We start from the raw sequence: 20733 nt of genomic DNA, 5'->3' as shown, positions 1-20733 counted from the left end.
AAATCCCAGGCTCAGCCACCAATTCTGAGGGGCCTGGAAAACCCAGGCAGGAGTGAGTAGAAAGCAGAAGATTAGTCATTAGCACAAAGCAGAAGTCCAGTCACGGGAACTGAGGCACGAGGTTAGGGAAGGACTTGTCAGATGACAAGAGTATTGCTGCATTTAAGCAGGGGCCTGTAGCATCATTCCTGCCAAGAGGAAAGTCATTGTCAGAATTCATGCCCCTATATTCCCATCTCCAGGAGTTATGGCTCTCAGCTCTTCCTCCCATCACTCAGCAACTGCTCAGTTGTCTGCACCTGTCTCAGATCCCATGGACTGACCCTCTCTGTCTCTGGTGCTCTCTTCTCCCAGCTGATGTCAGCTAAGTTCAATGGTAAGCTCCCTCAAAGCTAGGTCATCCAAAGTCGAGGGCCCTTTGAACTGCTCGATGAGTCACCAGACCTATGGAAGGTTTCGTCTGCCAGTGGGAGAAGTGGCTCCAGATGGGGAAGGAAGTGACTGTAGACATAGAGCCTAGAGTTCAAAAAACGTACTTTCTCTGACTCCTATTCATTAATTATGCCATAATTGAAGAGCAGGGTACAAAGTTTGCTTTGTTTCTACATAATTCATGCAATAGGGCGTGCTTGGCATTACAGAATAATCACATTTCTCTAGGTTTGAACTCCTACCCAGCATCCACCCTAGGAAATTTGCTTCCTTGAATACCCATCAAGTAAGTTCCCACTTATTTTCTACTTGAACCCATGTCCACAAAACATCAGTAGAAAAGGTTTTTAGATATGGAATCAGAGAGGATGTAAAAGCAGAGAAAGGTATATATTTCAGTGGTAGATCCAGAATAGAAATTATTAAAAAGTTATGAAGAATTCTCATCTTCATTTAGAACACTACTTGCCACACCTTTAAATTCAAATTCTTCTACCTGATCAGAGCTTACATAAAACCCTTCCATGATCATCATTAATAATTTCTTCCTTCTCAGAAGTTCCTTAGTCCCACTTACATTTTTGTCTTATCACATTTATTACTTCTTACATGGGAGGATCCAAGTTCAGTAATGCCTGAAGTTTAAACACTGCAGGGAGCCTCTTCAGGAAAAATAAGGGAAAGTGATTAGTAAAAAATTTCATATGAATGTGAATATTTATTTAGAACGAGGAAATCACAAAATCTAGTAAAACAGTATTTTCATTAAGTAATTACCTGTTGTAATTACTTATTGTAATATCCTATCTAATAAAAGAGTAATATGCAAATTGACCATCACTCCAACACACAAGATGGCTTCCCCCATGTGGTCAAAGATGGCTGCCCCCATGTGGACACAAGATGGCTGCCACAATATGGCCGCCACAAGATGGCTTGCAGGGGAAGGAAGTTGTGGGTGATCAGGCCAGCAGGGGAGGGCAGTTAGGGGCAACCAGGCTGGCAGGGGAGGGCAGTTAGGGGTGAACGGGCCTGCAGGGGAGGGCAGTTGGGGGCGACGAGGCTGGCAGGGGAGGACAGTTAGGGGCGACCAGGCTGGCAAGGGAGGGCAGTTAGGGGTTACTGGATCAGCAGGGGAGGGCAGTTGGGGGCGATCAGGCCTGCAGGGGAGACAGGGGCAACCATGCCAGCAGGGGAGGGCAGTTAGGGGCAACAGGGCTGGTAGGGGAGCAGTTAGGCATCAATCAGGCTGGCAGGGGAGTGGTCAGGGGGTGATCAGGCTGGCAGGCAGAAGTGGTTAGGGGCAATCAGGCAGGCAGGCAGGCGAGTGGTTGGGAGCCAGCAGTCCTGGATTGTGAGAGGGATCCCAGATTGGACAGTGTGCAGGCTGGGCTGAGGGACAACCACCCCACCCCCCCGTGCATGAATTTCGTGCACTGGGCCTCTAGTTTTCTATAGAGAAAATAGAAAGACAATTCAAACTTTTCTCTCTAATGTTTGGTCACAATTGTTTTATTGCTGTTAATTGAAATAAATAAAACATACATCTTTAATATACACATACTCTTTGTCGTACTACCACCAGGTTGTCACCAGATACCTATACATTCTGTGTTTTTATGCAGTTACCAATAATAAGGAAAAAAATGTAGGGTGTATGTATAACTGCATAACTATTTATGCTGTGTTATTGAGAGTATTCCTGACTTTAGACAGTTCCGTTTTGACCAGGCACTGCCAAGAATCAAAACACTTGTTTACAGTTTTCCATACTGATTAGGAGAATTTCCACAGACTATTGGCTCCATAGACTTCAAACCTTGTGTCCCATCCACCTGTCCTGGCTGGGACCAATATGCCAGCCCACCCCACAATTGGTTGAGATAGCGTCCTCTGTGTCCACCTCTCACCCCATGGGCCCAGCCACTCCTCTCAGCTCCAGGCAGCCCTCTGCATTCCACGACAGTGCACTCTGCCCTCACATGCTGCTCGCCCTAAGTGAGAAGGAAGAGAGCAGTTGGCCCACAGAAAGATAGGGCTCATGGCTGGCGAGTGCAGTGGCAGTGGCGGAAGCCTCTCCTGCCTCCGTGGCAGTGCTAAGGAGCAGCGAGCTGAGTGGTAAGGAGTAATGAGCAGGTGGGCGGTAAGGAGTGAGGGGTCCCGGCCTGTGAGAGGAATTTCCAACTGCTGGCAGGCAGACATCCCCTGAGGGGTCCTGGACTGCGAGAGGGTGCAGGCCAGGCTGAGGGACCCCCAGTGCACTGGGCCTCTAGTATGCATATAAATTCTCTGGTTAATTTCTTCCCACCCCTTTTTCCCCCCTTCCCTCTAAGATTCATATCCCTAGTTCTTAACACAGCATGACACATGCTAGATATTAATTTTGAATAAACAGACAGAGAAGTATACAAATTAAAACAGAAAACACACTTGTACTATATGCTTTATCAAATTTGGACACATTACCATATTTGGTTCGCAGTTTTCTTTTAAGAAATTAAATATTGCAGACAATGTGGAAGCCGCCTAGGCAAGCTTCCTGGAACCTGTTCACCTCCCTCCATCACGAACACTATTGTTGCTGTCAGTAATTTGGTGTTTATCTTTCTCATGGAAGTTTTTGTGCTCTGCTACACATTTTTCCCATAATAATAATAGCATTGTTTTCAAGTGTTATAAACTTTATATAACTGACACTATATTCTACATAATCATCCTACATTTCTTTCCTTCTACATTATGTTTTTCATAGAGATCCATGTTTATACATGTACTCACAGTTCATTTTAAATTGTATAATGGTCATTTTTGCCTGCCTGTATCACAATTTGCTTATCCATTCTCCTATTGATGAAAATTTAAGTGATTTCCAGATTTTTACTCTTACTAGCACAGCTATAATGAATATTCAGGTGCACTGTGTGACAGTCTCGCAAAAGTTCCTCTAGAAAGGACCTGCATGAGGGCTGGAAAGCTGGGACATAAAATTAACAGCATTTGATCTCTACAGACATTGTCAAATTATTCTTCAAATAATTTGTAAAAATTAATATTTCCAACAAAAATATTTAAAAGTTCTCCTTGTTCTGCCGAAACCGGTTTGACTCAGTGGATAGAGCGTCGGCCTGCGGACTCAAGGGTCCCAGGTTCGATTCCGGTCAAGGGCATGTACCTTGGTTGCGGGCACATCCCCAGTAGGGGGTGTGCAAAAAGCAGCTGATCGATGTTTCTCTCTCATTGATGTTTCTAACTCTCTATCCCTCTTTCTTCCTCTCTGTAAAAAATCAATAAAATATATATTTAAAAAAATAAAATAAAATAAAACTAAAAGTTCTCCTTGTTCCACATGTAAGTCACCATTTGGTTTTGTCAGGCTTTAAATATATTTCTAATATCATGATATAAAATGCCAACTTTTTTTTTCTTGTTGAAAGTATTACATATGTCCCCCTTTTCCCACATTGACCTATGCCAGTCTGCCCCTGCCCCCCATTACAGGCCTTCCTATTGTCAGTATCCATGGGTTATGCATATATGCATACAAGTTCACTGGTTGATCTCTTCTCACCCACCCACCATCCCCATCTTTCCCTCTGAGGTTTGGCAGTCTGTTTGATGCCTCCATGTCTCTACATTTACTTTTGTTCATCAGTTTATGTTGTTCATTAGGGTCCACAAATGAGTGAGATCATGTGACAATTATCTTTCTGGGACTGGCTTATTTTGCTTAACATAATGCTCTCCAGGTCCAACCATGCTCTTGCAAATGGTAATAGTTCTTTCTTTTTTACAGCTGTGTAGTATGCCAATGTGTAGACATACCACCGTTTTTTAATCCACTCATCTGATGATGGGCACTTAGGCTGGTTCCAAATTTTAGCTATTGTAAACTGTGCTGGCATGAACATAGGGTGTATATATTCTTTCTGATTGGTGTTTCTGATTTCTTGGGGTAAATTCCTAAAAGTGGGATCACTGGGTCAAATGGCAGTTCCATTTTTAATTTTTTGAGGAAACTCCACACCAGTCTGCATTCCCACCAGCAGTAGGTTCCCTTTTCTCCACATCCTCGCCAGCACTTGTCATTTGTTGATTTGTTGATGATAGCCATTCTGACAGGTGTGAGGTGGTATCTCATTATTGTTTTGATTTGCATCTCTCAGATGATTATTGACTTTGAGCACTGTTTCATATGCCTTTGGGCCTTCTGTATGTCCACTTTGGAGAAGTGTCTATTTAGGTCCTTTGCCCATGTTTTAATTGTATTGTTTATCTTCCTTTTGTTAAGTTGTATGAGTTCCCTATAAATTTTGGAGATTAACCCCTTATGGGATGTCACATTGGCAAATATGTTCTCCCATCCAGTGTACTCTCTTGTTATTTTGTTGATGATTTCTTTTATTTGTTCCTTAGTCTCCATTATCCTAGGAGATGTTTTGGTAAACATATTGTTATGAGAGATGTCTGAGGTTTTGCTGCCTATGGTTTCCTCTAGGATTTTTATGGTTTCGGGACTTACATTTAAGTCTTTTATCCATTTTGAGTTTATTTTTGTGCATGGTGTTAAGTTGGTTGTCCAGTTTCACTTTTTGTATGTATCAGCCCAATTTTCCCAACACCATTTATGGAAGAGACTGTCTTGACTTCACTGTCTTGTCTCCTTTGTCAAATATTAATTGAGCATAATGGCTTGGGTCAATTTCTGGGTTCTCTGTTCTGTTGCATTGGTCTATGTGCCTGTTCTTGTGTCAGTACTAAGCTATTTGAGTATAGTGGTTTTGTATTATAACTTGACATCTGGTATTGTGATCCCTCCAACTTTGTTCTTCTTTCTCAATAGTGCTGCAGCTATTTGGGGTCTTTCTTAATTCTATATTACTTTTTGGGAGGTTGTTTAAGGTCTATGAAATATGCCATTGGTATTTTAATAGGGCTTGCATTGAATCTATACATTGCTTTGGGTAGTATGGACATTTTAATGATATTGATTCTACCAGTCCATGAACAGTATATTATTCTACTTGTGTATATCTTCCTCTATCTCTTTTTTCAATGTCCTGTAGTTTTCTGAGCACATGTCTTTTACCTCCTTAGTTAAGTTTATTCCTATGAATCTTAATTTTTTGTTGTAATGGTAAATGAGATTTTTCATTTCAGTTTCTGAGAGTTCATTATTGGTATATAAAAATGCCATACATTTCTGGTGTTAATTTTATATCGTGCCACCCTGTTGAATTCATTATCTAGTAGTTTTTTTTAATTGAGTCTGTAGATTTTTCTATGTACACTATCATGTCATCTACAAATGATGACAGTTTTACTTCCTCCTTTCCAATTTGGATACCTTTTATTTCTTCTTCTTGACTGATAGCTATTGCTAACACTTCCAGTACTATCTCAAACAGAGTGGTGAAAGTGGGCATCCCTGTCTTATTCCTGTTCTTAGGGGAAATGGTTTTAGTTTTTGCCTATTGAGTATGATGTTGACTATAGGTTTGTCATATACAGCTTTTATTATGTTGATGTATGATCCCTCTATTCCCACTTTGCTAGGAGTTTTGTTTTTATCAAAAAAGGGTGTTAGCCCTGGCCATTTGGCTCAGTGGATTGAGCATCAGCCTATGGACTGAAAGGGCCTAGGTTCGATTCTGGTCAGGGGCACATGCCCAGGTTGTGGAATCAATCCTCAATAGGGGGAGAGCAGGAGGCAGCCTGTGGGTGATTCTCTCCCATCATTGATGTTTCTGTCTCTCTCTCCCTCTTCCTTCCTCTCTGAAATCAATAAAAATATTTTTAAAAAGAAAGGGTGTTGGATTTTGTCAAATGCTTTTTCTACATCAATTGATATGATCATGTGATTTTTGGCTTGCAGTCTATTAATGTGCTGTATCACATTTATTGACTTGCATATATTTTACCAGCCTTACATCCCCAGAATAAATCCCCCTTGGTCATGTGTATATTTTTAATGTATTGCTGGATCCAATTTGCTAAAAGTTTGTTGAGGGTTTTAGCATTTATTTTCATCAGAGATATTGGCCTGTAATTCTCTTTCTTTGTAGTGTCTTTATTTGGTTTTGGGATTAGGGTAATGCTGGCTTCATAGAAAGAGCTTGGAAGTGTTCCTTCCTCTTGAATTTTCTGGAATAGTTTGAGGAGGACAGGTGTTAGTTCTTTTTTGAATGTTGGGTAAAACTCCCCTGTGAAGCCATCCAGACCAGAACTTTTGTTTGCTGGGAGGTGTGCGTGTGTGTGTGTGTGTGTGTGTGTGTGTGTGTGTGTGTGTGTTTTATACTGCATCTATTTTATCGGCCTATTCAGGTTTTTTTTTTTATTTTTATTTTTCCTGATTGAGAAGATGGTATTTTTCTAGGACTATGTTTTCATCAAGGTTGTCCAGTTTGTTGGAATATAATTATTCATAACATTTTTTATGATCCTTTGTATCTCTGTGGGGTCAGTTGTTACTTCACCTCTTTCGTTTCTGATTTTGTTTATATGGATCCTCTCTTTTTGTTGGTGATCTTGGCTAGAGGTTCTCCAATCTTGTTTATCCTTTCAAAGAACTGCTCTTGGTTTTATTGATCTTTTGTATTATTTTTTTGGTCTCAATGTCATTTATTTTGGCTCTGATCTTTATTATTTCCTTCCTTCTACTTACTCTGGGCTTTTTTTGTCTGTCTAATTCTTTAAATTGTAGTGTTAGATAACTTATTACAAGTTTTTCTCTCTTTTTTTTTTGTTTTGTTTATTTTGTTTTGTTTTGTTTTGAGGTAGGCCTGTGGTGCTATGAACTTCCCTCTCAGGATTGCTTTCACTATGTCCCGTAGATCTTGGATTGCTGTGTTTTCATTGTTATTTGTTTCCAGGATGTTTTTTACTTCTTCTTTGATCTAATAAGTTGGTAACCCATTCATTATTTAATAGCATGCAGTTTAGCCTCCATGTGTTTGATTGTTTATTATTGTTTTTATTGTAGTTGATTTCTAATTTTATGCCATTGTGATTTTAGAAGATGCTTGATATACTAGTAATTTCAATCTTCTTAAATTTGGAGACACTTTGTCTGTGTACTAACATGTGGTTTATCTTTGAAAATGTCCCATGTGCACTTGAGAAGAATGTATATTCTGTAGCTTTGGGGTGGAATGATCTGAAGATGTCAAATTAGTTCCATCTGATCTAATGAGTCATTTAGGATTGCTGTTTCCTTGTTGATTTTTTTTGTCTAGAAGATTTATCTAGTGATGTCAATCGGGTATTAAAATCACCTACTATGATTGTATTGCAGTTGATCTCTCCCTTGATATTTTTCAGACTTTTTTTATGTATTTGGATGCTCCTACATTGGTTGCATATATGTTTACCAGAGTTACATCCTCTTTGTATGGATCCCTGTAGTATTATGAAGTGACCTTCCTTTTCTCTTGTTATGGCTTTCACTTTGAGGTCTATTTTGTCAGATATAAGTATTGCTACTTACATTTCCATTTGCCTGAAAAGTTTTTTCCCATCCCTTCACTTTCAGTCTGTGTAAGTCCTTCTGAGGTGGGTCTCTTGTAGACAGAATATATATGGGTCATGTTTTCTTATCCAGCCACTCTATGTCTTTTGATTAGAGCATTTAATCTATTTACATTTACAGTTATTATTGATAGGTACTGTTTTGTTGCCATTCTTATTCTTAATGTCTGTTTCTCCCTCTCTTTCTATTCCTTCTTGTTATACCCATCCCTTTAGGATTTCTTGCATTGCTGGTTTGGTGGTAATAAGTTCCCTTAGCCTGTTTTTTGTTTGTTTGTTTGTTTGTTTGTTTTTGTCTGCGAAGCTCCTGATTTCACCTGCAATTTTGAATGATAGCCTTGCTGGATAGAGTAGTCTTGGATTCATTCCCTTTTCTTTCATTACTTGGTATACTTTATGCCACTTTCTTCTGGCTTGATGTGTTTCTGTTAAGAAATCAGCTGACAGTCTAATGGGAGATCTCTTGCAGATAACTTTAAGTCTCTCTCTTGTAACCTTTAAGATTCTTTCTTTATCTTTAACATTGGCATTTTTAATTATAATGTGGCTTGGTGTGGGTCTTTTGGATTCATCTTGTTTGGGAGGTTTTTTGTCATTATTTCTCCAAACAGGTTTTCCATTCATTCCTCAGCTTCTTCTCCTTCTGTCACCTCTATTATGCAGATGTTGCTTCATTTCATGTTGTCCCAAAGCTCCCTTAAACTCTTCTCCTGCTTTTTACTTCCTTTCCCAATTGCTGCTCTGATTTGGTATATTTTCCCACGCTATCTTCTAACTCACTGATTTTGTCTTCAGTTTCTTCTAGTCTACTGCTGAAACCTTCAGGAAGTTCTTTATTGCAGCTATGTTATTCTTCATTTCCTCTTGATTCCTATCCATGCTGGTGTATTTCTCAATCAGCTCCTTAAGCTCTCATTAAATTGCTTGTAATTCATAGTCAGATGTTTGAGCATCCTTATAATAATTACTTTGAGTCCTTATCTGACAGATTGCTTGCCACCATTTCATTTAGTTCCTTCTCTGGAGATTTCTCCTTTTCCTTCACTTGGGGGTTGTTTCATTGTCTCCCCATTTTTGCTGTCCCTCTGTACTTGTTTCTATGTCTCAGATCAAAATGTTATGCCACCCAGACTTTTTGTAGGTAATCCTATGTAGTAGGTGTTTTGTGGGACCCAGTGGACCCAGTCTCTCAGATCTTCTGAGCTGGGTATTAAAGCAAAGCCCCCTACTTGAGTTATTTGGATTCTACTGATGTAGCTGGATCTTGAATGTTATTTTTCCATTGGTATATGGTCCCATCATAGGTTGTCTGACTATGTGGCTCACTCCTGATCTTGTTGTGCAAGCTGTTGTGGATGTGCGTGGGGTCCCGCCTGCTGTGGTGAGGGTGCCTGCAAGGTCCCACTGGTGTAAGACTCACTTCATGGTCGCAGAGCCTGGGGCGGGGGTGGCGTGGGACTCTGTGATTCACTATAGGGTCCATCCCTGATCCCATGGCCATGGTGGCATGTGACTCACTGTGGCAGGAGGGGGCCCTTGCAAGGTCCTGGTGGCTTGCAGCTTACTGCACTGGTCCAGGGTTGTGTCATAAAACTTATTTTCATTTTGCATTTCTCTGGTTACTAGTTGAAAGTTGAATAGTTTTTCATTCAATCCTTTTCTCTAAATTGCCATCTCATATAACTTTGCCTATTAAAACAAAAGAAGAAGATTTTGTTTTTTTAGAGCAGTTTAAGGTTCACAGCAAAATTGAGGGGAAGGTACAGAGATTTCCCTTATACCACACATTCATTATTAACACCCCCTCCTCCCAATCAAACTGGTACCTTTGTTACAATTGCTGAACCTACACTGATTCTACATTATCACCCAACATCCACAGTTTCTTTTTCTTTCTTTTTTTAAATAGTATTATTGATTTCAGAGAGGGAGGAAGAGAGAAAGGGATAGAAACATCAATGATGAGAGAGAACCATCATTGCATATATGTTTACCAGAGTTACATCCTCTTTGTATGGATCCCTGTAGTATTATGAAGTGACCTTGATCAGACACCTCCTGCATGCCCCTCACTGGGGATTGAGCACACAATGTGGGTACGTGCCTCTGACCGGAACCAAACCTGGAACCCCCCAGTCTGCAGGCCAGTGCTCCATCCACTGAGCCAAACTGGCCAGAGCTCTTTTGTTTTTACTTTAATCCTCACCTAGGACATTTTCCCATTGATTTTTAAATAGAGTGAAAGAGAGAGAAAAAGACAGGAAGAAATATTGATGTGAGAGAAACACATAGATTGGTTGTCTGCTGCACGTGCACTGACCAGGGCTTGGGCCACAATGGAGCCTGCAACTGAGGTCCATGCCCTTGACCAGAATTGAACCCAGGACTCTTCAGTTCACAGGCCAATGGCCTATCCACTAAGCCAAACTAGCGAGGGCAACATCCACAGTTTCTATTATGGTTCACTCTTGGTGTTATACATTCTGTGGGTTCAGACAAATGTATTATAATATGTATCCATTACTGTCCTAAAAATCCTCTGTGCTCCACTTATTCATCTTTTCCTCTCCTCACCAAAGAAAATTCTTTGCTGATTTTTTCATTGAGCTAATTCTTTCTCATTCTCTCTCTATTTTTAGGCAATCATTATATAATATGACAACTAACTCCTTGTGAGCTATATGCATGGTAAATATTTTCTTTCAATCTGTGTTTTATCTTAACTTTATTTATAGTATCTTTTTAATAAAGGAGTTTAATATTTTAAAGGAGTCTAATTTACCAATTGTTTCCTTAATTGCTTTTGTATATTGTTTAAGAACAAACTCTCCACCCTCAGGTCTTAAGGACACTCTTGTATGCTATCTTCTAAATTTGTTAAATGCTGCTCTACACGTTTAGCTTTTAATCCAGCCTGGAAAATGAGGTAAGAATTAGCTTTTATCTTTTTCCGTATGGATAACTAAATTTTCCACCACGATTTTATTCCCCAATGATCAGTAATGCATCTCCTGACAAATATTAAGTTTCCCTGCATTCCTGGGACTGAGCTCTGTATTCTATCCACTGAGCACCTTGTCTATATCTGTGCCAAAGTCATATTGTATTCACCATTAGTATTGTTTTCTTCCCTACCTTGTTCTGCTTTAAAAAAAATTTTTGTCATTCTGTGCTTTATCATATGAATGTCAATTTCTATATACAACTCTGATGATATTTTAAATGGAATGGAATTTTAAATTGATTTATAAATTAATTTGGAGACAATTGCCATCTTTATTATAGTGAATCTTACAATACCCAATCATGGTTGTTATTCAGGATTTCTCCATTTATGTGAGACTTCAATAATGCTTTATTTTTTTCTAATTATCTTGCATATCTTTGTTGGATTTATCTGTAGGTAAACTATAGTTTTTCTTGTCACTACACAAAATATATTGCTATTCTAATGGATTATTAGAAATGTTATTGATTATGCTGACCTCAGACCCAGAAATCTGGACATTCAAATTAGTTTTAGAATTTTATACTGGTTCATTATTGGAAATACTATTACTTCTTAAGTTATTTAATATGCATCTTATCTTTCTTTTCAATCTTTATACATTTTATGTGTTTGTTTTAAATTCTTTATTGTTTAAAGTATTACTGTTAGTATTACATATGTCTCCTTTTTCCCCTATTGACCTCTCCCTGGCCACCTCCCTCCCTACACATGCCCTCACCCCCTAGTGTCTGTATCCATTGGTTATGCTTATATGAATGCATACAAGTCCTTTGGTTGATCTCTTACCCCTCTCCCTCCCTCCCTTCCTTCCCTTGTTTGACAGTCTGTTTGCTGCTTCTATGTCTCTGGATCTATTTTAGTTAATCAGTGTATGTTGTTCATTATATTATACAAATGAGTGAGATCATGTGATATTTATCTTTCTCCAACTGGCTTATTTCACTTAGCATAATTCTCTCCAGATCCATCCATGCTGTTGCAAATGGTAAGAGTTCTTTTTTACAGCAGCGTAGTATTCCATTGTGTAGCACCATTTTTAAATCCACTTATTTGCTGATGGGCACTTAGGTTGTTTCCAAATCTTAGCTATGGTAAATTGTGCTGCTATGAACATAAGGATGCATATGTCCTTTCTGATTGATATTTCTGGTCTCTTGAGATATATTCCTAGAAGTGGGATTACTGGGTCAAATGGAAGTTCCATTTTTAATTTTTTGAGGAAACTCCATACTCTTTTCCACAATGGAAGGAGTGGAATGTGGAGAAAAAGGAACCCTCGTGCCTTGCTGGTGGGAATGCACCACTTTGCATTCCCACCAGCAAGGCACAAGCGTTCCTTTTTCTCCACATTCTCACCAGCACTTGTCGTTTGTTGATTTGTTGATGATAGCCATTCTGACAGGTGTGAGTGGTATATCATTGTCATTTTTATTTGCATCTCTCAGATGATTAGCAACTTTGAGCATGTTTGCATATGTCTCTTGGCCTTCTGTATGTCCACTTTCGAAAAGTGCCTATTTAGGTGTATAAAAAAGTCATAAATTTCTGGGTGTTAATTTTGTATCCTGCTACAATGCCAAATTCATTTATTAAATCTAGTACTTTTTTGATGGAGTATATGGGGTTTTCTATGTAAAATATCATGTCATCTGTGAATAATGACAGTTTTACTTCTTCTTTTCCAATTTGGATGCCTTTTATTTCTTCTTCTTGTCCCATTGCTATGGCTAGCACTTCAAGTACTATGTTAAACAGGAGTGGTGAGAGTGGGCATCCCTGTCTTGTTCCTGTTCTTAGGGGAAATGGTTTTAATTTTTGTTCATTGAGTATGATGTTGGCTGTAGGTTTGTCATATAAGGCTTTTATTATGTTGAGGTATGATCCCTCAATTCCCACTTTGCTGAGACTTTTTATTAGGAAAGGGTGTTGGACTTTATCAAATCCTTTCTTTGCCTCAATTGATATGATTCTCTCAATTTGTTGATGTGATGTATAATATTTATTGATTTGTGGATATTGTAACAGCCTTGCATCCTGGGAATAAATCCCACTTGGTCATGGTATAATATTTCTAATGTAATGCTGGATCCAATTTGCTAGGATTTTAGCATCCATGTTCATCAGAGACATTGGCCTGTAATTCTCTTTCTTTGTAGTGTCTTTATCTAGTTTTGGGATTAAGAAAATGCTGGCTTCACAGAAAGCTTGGGAGTGTTCCTTCTTCTTGAATTTTTTTGAATAGTGTGAGAAGGATAGGTTTTAATTCTTCTTTGAATGTTTGGTAAAACTCCCCTGTGAAGCTGTCTAGCCCAGGGCTTTGGTTTGCTGGAAGTTTTTTGATTACTGCTTCAATTTCCTCCATAGTAATTGGCCTATTCAGATTTTTTTTTCTTCCTGAGTGAGTTTTGGAAGGTTGTATTTTTCTAGGGAATATGTGCATTTCTTCTAGGTTGACCAGTTTGTTGGAATAGAGTTGTTCATTGTATTTTTTACAATCTTTTGTATTTCTGTGGGGTCTGTTGTTATTTCACCTCTTTCATTTCTGATTTTGTTGATTTGCATCCTGTCTTTTTGCTTCTTATTGAGCCTGGCTAGAGGTGCATCAATCTTGTTTATCCTTTCAAAGAACCAGCTCTTGGTTTCATTGATCTTTGTTTTTTGGTTTTTGTTTTTTTTTTTGTCTCTATGTCATTTATTTCCTCTCTGATCTTTATTACTTCCTTCATTCTGCTTACTCCAGCTTTTCTTATTGCTCTCTTTCTAATTCTTTAAATTGTAGAGTTAGATAATTTATTACCAGTTTTTCTTGTTTCTTTTTTGAGGTAGGCCTGTAATGTTATGATCTTCCCTCTCAGGACTGCTTTCACTGTGTCCCATAGATTTTGGATTGTTGTGTTTTCATTGTCATTTGTTTCCAGGATGTTTGTTATTTCTTCTTTGATCTCTTTGGTAACCCAGTCACTTATTAATAATATGCTATTTAGCTTCCAAGTGTTTGAATTTTTTCATTGTTTTTATTTTAGTTTATTTCTAATATTATGCCATTGTGGTCTAAGATGCTTGATATGATTTCAATCTTCTTGAATTTAAGAGACTTTGTCCCAATATGTGATCTAGATTTGAAAATGTCCCATGTGCACTTGAGAAGAAAGTATATTCCATATCTTCAGGGTGCAATGTTTTGTAGATGTCCATTAAGTCCATCTGATCTAATGAGTCATTTAGGATTGATGTTTCTTTGCTGATTTTTTTTTGTCTAGAGGATTTATCCAGTGGTGTGAACAGGGTATTAAAGTCCCCTACTATAATTGTATTGCTGTCATTCTCTCCCTTAATATCTTCCAGAAGTTTATATATATATATATTTGGGTGTTTCTACATTGGTTGCATATGTTTACCAGATTTATATCCTTTTGTTGTACGATCCCTTTAGTATTATGAAGTGGCCTTCCTTATCTCTTGTTATGGCCTTCAGTTTGAGGTCTATTTTGTCAGATATAAGTATTGCTACCTCAGATTTGTTTTTTCATTTCCATTTGCCTAAAAAATATGTACATCCCTTTACTTTCAGTCAGCGTGAGTCCCTTGTTCTGAAGTGGGCCTCTTGCAGACAGTATATATATGGGTCATATTTTCTTATCTATTCAACTACTAGATGTCTTTTGACTGGAGCATTTAGTCCATTTACATTTAAAGTTATTATTAATAGGTACTTGTTTGTAGCCATTTCTATTCTTTATGCCTGTGTTCCTGCTTCCCTTTCTATTTTTCTTTTGACAATAGTCCTTTTAGCATTTCTTACATTGCTGGCTTGGTAGTGATAAACCCCCTTAGGCTTTTTTTTTTTTTTTTTTGTCTGCAAAGCTCCTGATTTCCCCTTCAATTTTGAATGATAGCCTTGCTGGATGGAGTATTCTTGGATTTAGTCTGTGGCTTTGCATCACTTTGTATACTTCATTCTATTCCCTTCTGGCCTGATGTATTTCTGTTGAGAAATCATTTGATAATCTAATGGGAGATCTTTTGTAGGTAACTCTCTGTCTCTCTCTTACAGCCTTTAATATTCTCTTTGTTGTTAACGTTTGCCATTGTAATTATGACATGTCTGGGTGTGGGTCTTTTGGGGTTCATCTTTTTTGAGACTTTCTGTGCTTGTGTGAATTTTTCTTCCCCAAATCAGGGAAGTTTTCTGACATTATTTCTTCAAGTAGGTTTTCTACTCCTTGCTCCTCTTCTTGTCCTTCTGGAACCCCTAGTATACATATATTCCTTCATTTCATGTTGTCCCAAAGCTCCCTTAGTCTCTCCTCCAGCTTTCTATTTTCTTTTTCTCCAATGTTGTTCAGATTGGGCATGTTTCTGTACCCTACTTCTAACTTCCTAATTCGGTCCTCTGCTTCTTCTAATCTACTGTTGAAACCTTCCATCGTGTTTTTTATTGTAGCTATATCATTTTTATTTCCTCTTGATTCTTATTTAAGTTGATTTTCTCATCCATCCAGTTTATGAACTGTATGACCCTTACTCTGAATTCTTTTTCTGATATATTCTATGCCTCTGTTTCACTTAGTTCCTTTTCTGGTGATTCCCCCTTTTCTTTTCTTTGGGGTTTGTTTCTTTGTCTCCCCATTTTTGCTCTCTCTTTCTAGCCCTGGGCACCCTGCTTGGGGTTTGAGAGGTTGAAGACCCTATCAGGGCAATGATCCAGAAATCATTAGCCCAGAGGTCGGGTCTGCCTTTAGTCTCAAGCCTTTATTGTCTCTTCTCTGAGTTGTATCCCCTTCTCCCACAGATCTGGTTACTCAGTTATCTGCTTCAGATGAAAAGGGTGGTGGGAGCGTGTGCACAGTTCCTCTGATGTGCTATTCCCTGTGAGGATCCAGAGCCCTCTGGCATGCAATTCACTGTGTGGCCCCAGCACCAGTGGCAGGGGGTAGCACCATAGGTCCCTCTGGCAGTGCACGTCTGGCATGGTCCTGTTTCTGCTGGCTATGCACACCAGCTTGCTCCAGGTTTCTCCAGCAGCACTTTCCTATTGCCTGGAGTGTGGCATGTGCTGGGTTGCTCTGGGAAGCCCCTGCAGGACTGTCCCAGGGGCCAGGGAGAAGCAGGTGTGGGTTGCTCTGGGTTGAACAGTCCCTGCTTTCTTGTAGCCCTTAGTGAGATGTGCTGGTTTTCTCCAGTTCACCCCTCTTCAGTGTGGAGTGGGGACAGGTTTTTCTGGGTTGCTCAGTCCATGCTCCCCTGTGGCATGAGTGGGGCACATGCTGGGTTACTCCAGGTTTCCCCGGCAGAAATACCCTGGGATCAGGGTGGAGTGGGTGCTGGGTGGCTTAAGGTCACACTAGCAGCACGGTTCTGGGGTCTGGGGTGGGGCTGGGACACACGGTTCCCCTGGCTTGTACTCACTGTGGGGTCTTGGAGCCAGATCCTAGGATGCTGGGTCCCAGCAGGCTGGTGAGGAGGCGATGCAGGAGCTCACTCTGGTGGGGCACACTCCCTGCAGATTTCTGGGAGATTGCTGGGAGGTATTGCGCTGCTCACTGCTGGAGCTCTGTGGTGGTTCCATGTGGGTTATGGCTGGCAAGTGGTGTTCTCTAGGCATCCTCTGCCCTTCCTTATTAAAAACTGTCTCCTCAGCTGTGTCTAATTTGTTAATTCAGGGTGTATGTTCTCCAATTTAGTTGCTTTTCTGGCCTGGCCCTAGGACAGTGATGGCGAACCTATGACACGTGTGTCAGCACTGACACGCATAGCCATTTCTGATGACACGCGGCCACTGAGGCGGCCGCATGCCGAGGATGAAACATTTCCTGCTCCTGAGGATGAAACATTTGCGAAATAATGTTTTTTCCTCAAAGTGACACACTACCTGAGTTATGCTCAGTTTTTGGGCGAAGTTTGACACACCAAGCTCAAAAGGTTGCCTATCACTGCCCTAGGAGGAGATGCACAACATAGCTGCCTTTTCAGCTACCATTTTTCTCCTTCCCTTTTATGTTTTAATTATTTATTTAATTGCCTACAACCTCTAGTACATTGTTGAATAGAAGTGGTAACATGAAATATATTTAATTTTGTCCCTGACTTTAAAGAGAATGCCTCTAAAGTCTCATAAATAAGATTACTATAGATTTTGAATATTAGGTAAGAACCTTCTCCTGTAGTCCTAGTTTGCTAAGGTGTTTAAAAATCATGACAGATGTTGATATTTTAATCCAATGGTTTTTCTGGAATTACTGAGATAATCATACACATTTCCTTAATCGATTAATGTAGTATATTATATCAAAAGATTTTTTAATCCCTTCTGAAACCAGCTTTCCATTCCTGAGATGAACCCAACTTGAACATAAACACTACAGAATTTTATTTGCTACTATTTTATTTAGAATGTTTTGCCTCTGTGCTCATAAAATGAATCTATAGTTTTCTTGTATTTTCCCTGATCTCAAGGGTACACTAGGTTTTAAAAATTAGCTTGTGGCTTTTCAACTTTTCCAATTCCCTGAAATAAGATGTATAAATTGGAGATTATCTAGACTTTAAAGATATATTACTCAGCAAGAAAATCTTTAGTAACTGGTCTTTTTTTTCATGGGGAAGAGAGTGCTGACTACTGCTTTAGGTTCTTCAATGACTGTTAGACTAATTACATTGTCCACGTATTTATTCATTTTTGTGTGATTTTTTTACAGAAAATTTTAATCTAAATATTTAAATTTTGGACATAAATTTGTTCACAGTAGTCATTTATGGTTTAAAAACTCTCTGTGTAGGAAGTCCTTATTGGATGCTAATAATATAAATCTGTGCCTTTTGTATATTTCTTATTGTTCTCCTTTATAAGTTTTTCAAGTTATTAGTTTTTGGTTGTGTTTATTCCCTCTACCGTTCCTTGATATTTTTACTTAATTTTAATTTTTTAAGTTATTGTTTATTTTACATTTATTGAATTTATTTATTCTTTTTTCCTATATTCTTAATCCAATCACTAGCTTATTTTTAATATACTTTTTCTAACTGGAGGTGTTTTGTGCTATAAATTCACCTCTACACACCAGAAGTATAGCTAATTATATACTATACTAGAAGCCCAGTGCACAAAATTTGCGCATGGGTAGGGTCCCTAGGCCTGGCCAGGGATCAGGGCTGATTGGGTCCTTCTGGCTGCTGGCTGGGGCCTCCCTTCCCTGGCTGCCGGCTGACAGCTGGGGCCTTCCTTCATTCCGCACCATCCCCTGGTGGACAGCACATGTCATAGCGAGTGATAGAACTCCCGGTCAAACTCCCATGGGGACACTTTGCATATTAGCCTTTTATATATGTAGATATTTAGTGCCAAATGTAATCTCTGCTGTGATCTTCTCTTCAACCTTCCTATGTTATTTAAGCCTTATTTTCCTGTCTTTATACTCTCAATTTTTAACAACTTTATTTTCTGGTTGGAGAATTTTTCTGTGTGTCAACAATTCTTTAAAATGTATTGTTTCATTTGTTATTTAGTACATGAGAAATATTTGGAAGCATTCTACTTTTTTTTAAGAAAACATTTTTATGGCATTCTATATAAAACTATTAGATCAAAACATATTAACTTGTTTTATAGTAGGAAAATTTCTAGTCCAGATTATTTGTAAGCAAAAGTACGTTCTATAACATTGTAGGAGATAACAAATATGGAGTAGGTTCAGAGCACTTCTTATATACAACTTTTAGGTTCTATTATTTGATACATTCTATGGTTGATACATTTAACAATTAATCTAATCTTTATTTTGAAGTTTATACTATGGCACTAAAACAGAACTCCAATAAACCATCTGGAGAAAGAATGTGGTTTAAAAAGTGTCTGAATCTAAATCAGCCTTGGAAATGTGCCTCTTTGTGTCTAATATACGTAAGGCAAAACTTTATATAGCCTGTGTGGTAGGTGGAATGATGCCACACAAGCCTTCACCCCAAGATGTCCGAGTGCTTATCCTGGAATCTGGAATCAGTGAATTTGTTACCTTACATGGTAAAAGGGACTTGGCAGATATGATTACATTAAGGATTTTGTGATATGGAGATTATATTGATTATCCAATCAGACCCAATATAATCACAAGGGTCCTTAGCTATGAAAAAGGCAAGAGAGTCAGCGTTTTGAAGGTACCATGCAACTGGCTGTGAAGATGGAAAAGGGCCACTAGCCAAGGAATGCATGAGGGCTCTAGAAAGTGAGAAAGGTAAAGAAATGGATTTTCCCCTAGAGTCCCCTCAGAGAAGCACAGCCCTGCCAACACCTTGATTTTAGCCCAGTGAAACCCATTTGAGTCAGAAATGTGGTTTCTTTTTTTCACATTTTCATTCTTATTATGGGTTATCACAATTTAATATTTCCCACCATATATTCTATTTTCCTTACTAATTTTTGTTTGCTTGATCTGTTAATTTCTAATAAAAGTTTATTAAAATCTTCAACTATGATTGTAGATTTGTCAACTTATCCTTATAATTCTGTCAATTTTTGCTTTCATATTTCCATGCTGCCTTGAGATAATTCATACTTTGTTTGGTTGATTATTCCTCTATTGTTATGTAATTTCTCATTTTACTCCTATTAGTGCCCTTTGCCCTACATTCAATTTTTACTTATATTTATATTGTTGCACTAGTGTAACAGAATGCACTCATCTCTCTACCTGAAAAGACTGCTTTCTGCAAAAACCTGTGACTTTCTGCTTGAGGATTATTTTTCTGCCCATGGCAGAAAATTCTATTTTATTTATTGTCTCCAGAGAGGGAGGAACAGGGGAGGGGGGGAAGGAGAGGGAAGGGAGGGAAGAGGGGGAGAGAGAGAGAGAATGAATGAATGAATGTGAGAAAGATACATCCAAACTGGGAATTGAACCCATGACATTGATGCACAGGACGACATTCCAACCAATGGAGCCACACTAGCCAGAGAAGAAAATTCTACTTATCCACAAGGCAAGCCAAAAGAGAGAGCCCCAGAGCTAGCACTCAACAATGACCCTTGCTGCCAGGACTGCCAGCTGATTTTCTTTTGGTTAATAGGTGCATTGGTGTATCTTTCCCCACCCTTTATTATACAACTTTCATGTTTTTTAGGCTCTTCTATTGTGAGAACTATATAGCTGGCCTAAAAAATCCAATCTGAACATTTTTGTCTGTTACAAGTTCAGTCCAGAGTATTGACTAACTACTCCCATAGGCCAAATCTGACCTGAAATCTGTTTTTGTATGACTTGCAAGCTAAGAATGATTTTCAGGTTTTTTAAGGACAAATGCAGAAACTTTATGTGGCCCACAACACCTAAAATATTTATCTGATCCTTTACAAAAAAATGTTGCCAACTCCTGGTTTAATCCACTCATAGTTACTGTGATTATTGATATACTAGTGGCCCAGTGCATGGATTCGTGCACATTAACAGGAAAATAATTAGAAGATATATTTTAATATTGCTATTCACCCTTTCTCTGTAATGGAAGTGTCAGAGCCACCACTTGCCACTGTCTGCAGAGTGATTGGCGGGGCAATTGGGCTCCCACCTGGCTCCTTCAGTGCCTGGGAGCTAGGCAGCAGCCCCATCCCCCACCACCTCTGCTGCTGGTTGCCATTTGTGAGGTGATCGGTGGGGTGATTGTGCCCCCTCCCAGCTCCCTCAGAGCCTGGGAGCTAGATGGCAGCTCCGCCACCTGCCACCACCACTGGTTGCTGTCTGCAGGGCAATCGGCATGGTGCTCATCTGCTCCAC

General features: G+C 39.1%; 1 long non-coding RNA gene across 1 annotated transcript in view; it reads right to left on the bottom strand.

Moving 5' to 3' along the window:
- Window positions 1–1818: 1818 nt before the first annotated feature.
- The window catches only part of LOC307098106, a 100722-nt gene continuing 81807 nt past the window's right edge, over window positions 1819–20733 (bottom strand). Inside the window, exon 4 of the long non-coding RNA XR_013813401.1 lies at window positions 1819–9639. This is a non-coding gene — a long non-coding RNA (uncharacterized lncRNA). The remainder of the gene's footprint in view (window positions 9640–20733) is intronic.

Source organism: Cnephaeus nilssonii (genome assembly GCF_951640355.1).
Source record: "Cnephaeus nilssonii genome assembly, chromosome: 4".
Taxonomy (NCBI): domain Eukaryota; kingdom Metazoa; phylum Chordata; class Mammalia; order Chiroptera; family Vespertilionidae; genus Cnephaeus; species Cnephaeus nilssonii.
Note: the sequence above shows the minus strand (reverse complement) of the source record. Positions and strands in the feature narration are given on the sequence as shown.